We start from the raw sequence: 9,468 nt of genomic DNA on the forward strand, positions 1-9,468 counted from the left end.
TACAAGAAGAGCCAAAACACTCCCAAAATGGTACTTCTTCCAACAATGAATCATCATCTTCAGTAGATAATTAGAAAAGTAGAAGCATCGAGGATATATATGAGAAAGAACATCATTTTAAGTAGCAAAATATTTTTTACTTTCTTTCCTATCAACCAAACCACTTTGAAGAGGCAGTAAAATAGGAACATTGGGTTGATGCAATGAATCATGAAATCACAATAATAGAGAATAACAAAACTTGGGAACTGGTCGATCTCCTAAAAGACAAAATGGAATTGGCGTCAAGTTGGTCTACAAGACCAAATTGAATGAAAAAAAAAAATCAAGAAACATGAGGAAAGATGGTTTCCAAAGGGTTCTCTAAACAACTTGACATAGACTACAATGAAACTTTTGCTCCAGTACTAAGGTTAGATACAGTCAGAACTATTTTGGCCACTACATCTAAAAAAAAATGGAATTTTTTTCAACTGAATGTCAAATCTTCTTTTTTAAATGGCATATTGGAAGAAGAGGTTTATGTGGATCAACCACCTAGATTTTAAGTTATAGGACAAGAAATTAAATTGTATAAGTTTAAGAATTCCTTATGTGGCTTGAAACAAGCTCCCTGAGCTTGGTACAATCGAATTGACTGTTACCTCATTAATAATGGATTTTGTAGAAGCAACTATGAGCCAAACTTTTATACAAAAAAAATAATAAAGGTAAAATTCTCATTGTTTTCCATTATGTTGATGATTTTCTCTATACAGGTAATCTGAGGTTAGAAGAATTTAAAGTTGCCATGCAAATAGAATTTGACATGACTGATATTGGCCTCATGAAGTATTTCTTAAGAATTGAGATTAAGAAATCCACAACTGCTATTTTTGTCTATCAACAAAAGCATGCCATTGACATCGTGCATATGTTTAAAATGATGAACTGCAAACCAGTTGGCACTCCAATTTCTCTAGGCACCAAGCTGAGAAAACAAGATGAAGGACCATCAGGTGATTCTACTTTGTATAAAAGTCTAGTTGGTAGTGTCTTGTATCTCATTATAATTAGACTGGACATCATGTTTTTATAAGCTAGTGTTGTTTCTATATTTATGGAATCACACAAGGATTCCTACTAGAAAATTGAAAAGAGAATTTTAAGATATTTTGCAAGGACACTAAAATATGGCTTACTGTGCGCGAATTATGGAGACTTCTCGCACTCAGGCTACACAAATAATGACTATGAATATAACTTAGATGATTAGAAAAGCACATCATGATGCAATTTTCACTTAGGAGTAAGTATGATCTCATGGGCGTTGAAGAAATAACCAATTGTTTCAATATCGTCTACAAAGGTAGAGTATGTAACTGTAACTTCCGTAGCTTGTCAAGTGATATGGATGAGAAGGTTATTGAATGATATTTCACATGTTCAAAAGGAGCCAACACCTATGTTATTTGATAACAACTCTGCCATTGCCTTATTGAAAAATCATGTGTTTCATAAAAAGATCAAACATATTGACACATACTTTCACTTCATTTGGGTGCTTGTCAATAATGGAGATATATTTCTTGATTTTTGTGGATCACAAGATTATCTTGCGGACATTTTTAAAAAACCATTGGGAAAAAAATGTATTTAATTTCAGAGAGAGAACTTGGGCATTGTAAGTTCCAATAATTTTAACAGTTGAGATTAGGACGGGGTGTTGAGGTCATTAATATCCCTGTCTCGTTTCTGTCTACTAGTTGTCATTGTTAGTTCTAGTTCAATTTAGTTAGTTGAATTATAATTGAGTTCTAGTTTAGTTATTTATTATTGGATGTTCCTTTGTCTCCTATGTAATATATTTAGATTTTACTGAATATTTTGAGGAGTAGTTCACTTCACTTCTACTTTCAAGTTCATTCTTGTCTATGTTTCTACTTCTTAATCTTTATCAATTTGAATATTTTCATTTGAAGTTTTTCAAAGACATATATGAAAACAATGATATTTATTTGTTTGAATTAATCATAATGATGTAAGAGATAATTAAAAAAAGACTTTTATTGCATTTTAATTGTTCAAGGATTTTCTTGTATCTTATTAGTGTGGTTACCCCGTTCATCCAACGATATTGTAACACTATAAGTTAGCTTTTTAAACCTAATTAGTGTAGCTAAGTTGCTCCATTAATCTAGGAGAATTGTAGATTGAAATTCATTGTGTTAATTTCCTACCATATATTTCATGTATAGTTTGTGGTCATCATTTCTAAATTCATTATCACTTTCTATTCATCAATAGATTTCTAAAAATAAAGATTTAATTCAAAATTGAGTTCTAGACAAAAATATATGCCATTTATAATTTTTATTGTACTTTCCTCATTAATAGATAATAAATAACTAACATGTGACAACCCATCTACATGTTTCCACTTTTTTATGCCACATCTATAGGGAAGATACATCAACAACTTAACCTTTTTAATACCATGTATTCAACTTGAGCATGAACTATCTACAACTTTGTTTGAACTCGTGCATATCCCACATACTAGATATCTTAGGCACAAGTAAAATGCATCCAGATCCAGGAGGGTTGCTCTGTGCACTATCTTTTACCCTAGATGTCTTTGATCCTAGATATCTCATATCCTCAATTGTATCTAAATGTAGGAAATTGTAATGTGCATCATTATTTTTACTTCATATATCCCATATGCTTAGTTTTATATGGATTTAGGTGATTACTATTGTACATTTTTGTTTACCCTAGATGTCTCAGATCCTAGATATCTTGACTTCTGATTATATCTAGCTACTCTAGACTTTGGATACATCTAGATTCCACACCATGTGTCAACATTACTACCACCTTATTTCTCCCATACCAACATGCCATGTCATCTATCCATGTCAACATGGCACATCATGGGCGACGTCATCCATTGATGGCCTATGTGCCACATAGGCAGGAAACATTAGGATGCCATATTAGCACTTGCCTACATGTAGGGTTCAAAACTACTCAGACTCCATGTAACTTCCACATGGACTACTATAATAGTATCCAACATCTAGCAGTCAATTTGTTTTCAAAGGTCATACATGAATTTTCCTAGATCCCTAGAAACATCCCATTCTACCTCCAGGTTCTATTACGTCAAGTTTTATCATTCTACATTAGCACATAGGATTTCCTTAAAGATCTCTTATAATTTCTCCTGAATGCCCAGATACTTGGATATATCCTACTCTGCCATCTTTGGGTTTGGTCATGTAGAGTTATGTCTTTTGGCATCCAAAAGGCATGATTTTATTAAATATCACTTATAACTTATTCTGAATTCCTAAATACTTGTATACATCATACTGTTCTTCCTCTAATTTTTGTCACATAGAGTTATGCCCATTTAAATAGTTTGCCTTCAATATTTTCCTCATGTGACACTCCAACGAAGTATTAGATGCTTGGATTTGAGTATCCACCCAGATGAGAGATTTGGATCTCCACCCTTAGCGTCTTATTGCTAAGCTCCATTTCCCATTCATTTCACCAAATTATGTAGTAATTAATATGCTTAAAAATGCCTTATAAGCATACACGACTACATAGAATGAATCACAACATATATGCATAAGAATATATACAACGTTAAGATTAATTAGTTACAAAGAACATGCAGACATAAAATACATGTACATTGAGCATTTAAATGCAAAGTGGGAACACTTATCTCTTGAAAATTCCACCAACTAACTAAAAGCCTCTAATGTTCCTCCTAACCAAAGGAAATGTTGTTCATTATTTGTCAACAATGGATCACCCCCACACACAGGCCATAACTGCACAAAAGTAAATTGTCATCCAGATATAGTTGCATCATGTAGTTAACACAATTTAATTATTAGACCAAGCACCAACTTCAATAGTATTCCTAACCATAACCATACATTTCGTAGCTTTCACACCTAAGATAGTGCACCCTTTCACTTCCTATGCATTCCATTGAAATAATAATTCCAATTTGCGCAATTTCATTGTCTCTGTAGTCCATCAATCAATGTCAATGTGCACCCCTTCACTACCTTCACATTCCATCATGTTGTGCCAATATGTATCCTTTCATTACATCTATATTCTTCTAGTCTATGCCAATGTGCACCCCTTCACTACCTTCACATTCCATCAGGTTGTGCCAATTTGTATCCTTTAATTACATCTATATTCTTATAGTTTATGCCAATGTGCACCCTTTCATTTCCTTTGTAGTCCATCAGGTTATCTCACTGTGCACCCTTTAACCTTCTCTATAGTCCATTGGGATATATGACTACTCCATCTTTGGATTCAACTACAAAATGGTTAAGGAATCCTAATTAGTTGTGGCTCCAGGAATTCCAACTATGATTGGAAGTCTCTTAGGAATTCCTACAACCTCACCATAGCCATACCATCCTAAGAAATTTCCTTTCCAACTCCAATCTCATCCAAGATGAGCAAGGAGAATTTTTCATTCGCTTCCACCATAGAATTCACAATAGGTTTAACCAAGTTACAAGGTTTACTAGTTGTCCAAGGTCACAATGTTTGAATAGTTCTTCATGTTCACAGTTCTGCTAATCTCCTCATATTCCACAAGGATCTAACAATGGTCATAGTAGATTGTTAATACCACCAGCTAGCATCTTGAAGAACGTATGAGGATCTCCATGCACTAATACATAAAGGAGGGTTTCAAGACAATACTTGAGACAATTTTTGGGTAAATTGTCTTAACTTAAGACAAAAAAAAAAAAAAAAAACTTGTGTATTGTATTAAATATTGTCTTTAAGTGTGAGTCTCAGAAATTATTGTCCTAAAAAATATTGTCTCTATAAAGAAAATATATAACACAAGCATTATTGTCTCTTAGGAGACACTTTCATTTTTGTCTCTCTAGAGACAAGCACTCAGATTAGCGACAATATGTCTTTAATACTAGCTATTATCTCTCTAAAGAAGATAAAAAATTTATTTAAAGATCACTTTTGTCTCTTTAGAGACAATATAAAACAATGAATCCATAAATATCTCACCATTGAAATAAATCGATATAAAAAACATTTAATTAAAAATAAACTACAACATCGTTGATTAATTCATGTTAGCGCACAATGGAATCGAACCACCATCCTCCTACTTGTAAGGCAAATGCTCTTCCATTGAGCTAGCACACTTCAAAGAATTATGTGAAGAGTTATGGCAATCCTTAAAATTACATTTATAGCTATTGATTTGAAAAAAAAAAAAAATGTGGTTACACGATGAATTTTAGACAAAAAATAATTGCATATTTCAATAGAGTTGATGTTGTAACACCCCTCCTTATCAACTTTGATAAGTAGAAGTGGTTATTGAAAAAATTCAATTCCCAATACAACTTTTGGGAATGGGGTCCAAAGGTCTCTTTTTTTTACTTGCCAAAATTTCACACCCTCGCCCTATTTACCAACAACATAAAGCTCAACTGATGCACCATCTCGCAAAGACTTCTTTTTGGTATCTACTAGACTATTTTATTTCCAAGAAGGAAATTTGACTCTGTTGTTTTAGTTCTCATGTCATTAGAGTACTTTAAGTCATGTAACTATTTCCCTAAGAGTGGATAATAACCATACCTGCATTATGATTTAAGGAGGTACCTTTGGCCTGTAAGTTAATAACAATACTTAAGGTATTGGGCTCCTCCTACTATAATTCATAGCCTTGATATATGGATTTTTCAGACAAGTCAAGAAGATTCTGATATATGGACTGTTTTAATTCAAGGTCTTGCATAAATAAATTCACTTATGAGCTTATATTATGATCACTCTAAAAAATACTCCATGCACAAAAGCTAAATCCTCAAAATTAGCAAAAGTTATATTTTTATACAAAATATCGAAATACAAAAAAGTGTATTACTTCACCTAACTGCCAAACTGTACAAGTCCTTTTAAATGGTTAATCTTCAACCATACAATATTGTACTTCATATCATCCGCAATAAACCTATTTATAATAGAAAAATAAAAAAATGGTATCATCCTTGACAGGACCATGATTTTCACTGTTTGATACACTTGTGATACTTGGAAACATGCAAGGGTTAACTTTAGAAAACCTCAAGAATTCTACTTTTAGAAGACATAAGAGAATGTGTACACTTTAACACCAAAGCGTAAGAAATATACCAAATTCAATATTGTCACACCATATGGCATAAAATAGTAGAGACAAATGAATTGAACAAAGTAATAATTTAATCCCCCATCGTATTTTGTAAGTTGTGTAACTCTAAAAGTAGGTCACAATTACAAATCATAAGTAGCCACACCACAGAATAATAGAAATCATGAAACGAAAGTAGGAATTAAATCCCATCACCTGCTGTAACACTCTCAAAGTAGTTATCCTTTCTAAAGAAGGAATGTGTTGCTCCAATTGCACTTATGGGACCAGAGAAGATGAAGAAAATTTGTTACTAAGCTTAGAGAGCTTGCCTAGAAGTGATTAAACTCTATCATCAATACCTAAAGGGTGGAAATAATTTTCCAATAGATGATACAATTTTTTCACTTCTTGCAGAACACATGTCATGACACCTTTGGAAACCTAAAACATAATAAAGACACAAGTTACCCACATAAGTAGATGTTTCCACTTTCTTTTCATGAACCCAAAGAGCCTTTAAAGTTAGTACAATTAACTTATATTCACATATCCTCAAATTTTAACTTATATTTGAAGGTAAGAGTTAACATAAACCATATTTTTATAAATAATAATGGAGATACATAGAACCAAATAGTTTGAAGTGAAGACACTTTTGAATTATTAAAAAATTAAGCGCATTATGATTATATGGTACAAAAATTTAGTATAAGCTATAAATATAAGTAGATATAGTAAAATTTGTCCTAATATTGCACCACATTCTATCCAATTATAATTGAAACCATGTAGCTTGCTAAAAAAAGAACATGTACAAGCATAAAAAGTGCTTAGAAGAATATATGTGTGCTCTGACTTCTCAGAAACATCAAGGAAAGACTTAATTTCAAAAATAAATGCTTTAATGAACTCCATACCTATTACTTACCAATTCAGATAGAAGTGTTGAGTGTGACAACTGCCAAAAAAGCATATTATTATTAATCATATTGGAAGAAAACTCCTTGAACTAAGCATAAAATATAATAATTATACTAGAAAAAACTATACAAATGAAAACATCTCAAACAGTGACAGAGATGAACTTAAGCCTTTTCATTGAAATAACTTACCACTTCTCTGGTGTCCATTTTAGAATCCAAAAACGAGGAGCAGAACCAAGTTGGATGTGTGACCCGTGCAAAAACAAGGAGCAAAACCAAGATTCCAAGGGGATATTTCAATGAATATTGGAAGCCAAGCACCGTGTTTTTTGTACCACTACTATTGATTATGTATGCCATCATTTCATGGATTGAAACTGAGTTTTTGGCAGCGCATTCATTCCGATAGGATTGTTGGAAATATCTCAAAGGTGGACTGATATTTACACAGGGAAGTGACAGAAGATTGAAGGAATTCTTCCACTTTTCACACAAGGGTTTGCATAAAGAACAAGACTGCTTGTTGCCTTGGAATTTAGCTGTGTATTTTAGGTTCCCTTTATCTCATTTATTATGTCTATATGGTTGAATTAAATGCAAACTATGTTTTTATTCAAATCTGATATCAGATTATAATGAAGCTTCAGATCAATACACATCAGATTAGCATGTTGATATTATTTATTTCCCATTTATGCATGGTTATAGAGTTAAATGCAAGCTCTGTTTTTACCCAAATCTGATATCAGTCTATAATGCAGCTCCAGATCAATACACATCAGATTAGCATGTTGAAATTATTTATTTCCCATTTATGCATGGTTTGTTTGGCAATGAATTACTAAAGAAACACCTACAATGCTTGGGGTGTTGTGTTGGTTCATAAACTCACCACTGTGTAAAATGCTTAATTTGCTTCAAATGGTAGCCATTGAACGTGTACTCATTGTTGAAGTTTAAATCTGAAGTTTATCTTTCTATTTGATAGAGTGTGGGAGTGCCTTGCAAGTGCTATAGTAATGCATTTTAAATTAAATGAAGAAAATCAACCTACAGCCATATGCTCCTAAACTATTTAACGAAACTCATTAAAGACAAACACAGTGAATCATAGCAAATTCAGGGGAAGAGAATTGGTTTTTCCAAAAGGGAAATATTACATTGTTGTACCCTAATATAATAGATGCCAAAATCCCTCATTAGATGAGTCTTTCTTTTTTCTTCACCTTATGAGACTACCACACAATATTGCAGTCCACTCACCTCAATCCCTGAATTCTAGATGCAAAAATTCAGCTCTTTATACACTGCAAAATATTTAATTTTTTAGTAATCTAAATTATCTCAAAGATCTATATAGTTCCCAATGTTCTAAAAATTGCATTGCAAGGCCTCAAAACCTCAAACCCCAACCTTATACCCTTTTCACACACACCACAAACAATAAAAAAAAAAAAACACTCTGATCTGCTAGTGCCAGCCCTAGAGTGAACCAGAATGACCACCATAAAGGTATATGAAAGCAATTAGAAGCTAATTTGGCTGAGTCCTAGACCCAACTAACTCCATTCATCCATCATTAATTTACCTCTCGAACAAAAGATTAAGAGACACATTTTTTGATAATTATCTTTGATTTTGTTGATCTAGAGACTGACCATAGAATATGATAATTGGATGAATTCAAATATCCAATAGAATTTTCTCTATCTCATTCATGCCTATTAAATTTTGATGATTTGATATGGTCATTTTAAAAGTCTTAGTTTAAAGGATTTATGAATTAGTCCTTTTATGATCGACTACTTATCCAAATCATTACATGTTTTGGTGAGCATAATCTACTCTTCCAAATTGTGTAATTGTTTTTGTGTGTAGTTCATCCAAATGATGCCAACCAGACAACCTATAAAGTATCAACTCAAAGATTAATATAAGTGAAGTATGTTTAGTATATGCACACTTTAATATCACATCCATCATCCTCCCTCTATTTCAATTGTTTTCAAAAATAGCAGGCTCATTTTTTTTGAAGCATTGCGATGGTCTATCATTGGCCCTCCCTCCTATGTTTCAGTGTTTTCAAGAGCTATGGGCCCACTCATTTTGATGCATTGTTCTGGTCCAAAATGTTTTCAAGAGCTATGGGCCCATGTTTATTGTTTTTGGATTGGGCCTAGCCAAGTTGGAGAGGTAGATTATGTGCATGTGTTGAGGTATAATTTCTCTATGAACATGCCGAGATATCCTCTGTCTATTGCAACACAACCCTGGAATAGTTGTGATATAAAGGCCGAGTTGTAGCACAGGAGTATAGGGCTTCTAGAGGACAATTTGCATAGGTGTTTGAGTATTGTTAGG

At 32.8% G+C, this 9,468-nt stretch overlaps 1 long non-coding RNA gene across 1 annotated transcript; it reads right to left on the reverse strand.

Moving 5' to 3' along the window:
* Positions 1-6,236: 6,236 nt before the first annotated feature.
* Positions 6,237-7,360, reverse strand: LOC149240163 (uncharacterized). Its single transcript, XR_016245502.1, has 3 exons — positions 7,297-7,360; positions 7,113-7,142; positions 6,237-6,625 (listed from the first exon to the last, which is right to left on the reverse strand). It is a non-coding gene; the product is annotated as an uncharacterized LOC149240163 (long non-coding RNA).
* Between the last annotated feature and the right edge of the window lie 2,108 nt (positions 7,361-9,468).

Source organism: Pinus tabuliformis, chromosome 8 (assembly GCF_031772625.1).
Source record: "Pinus tabuliformis cultivar Carrire ecotype Pingquan chromosome 8, CPIR1, whole genome shotgun sequence".
Taxonomy (NCBI): Eukaryota; Viridiplantae; Streptophyta; class Pinopsida; order Pinales; family Pinaceae; genus Pinus; species Pinus tabuliformis.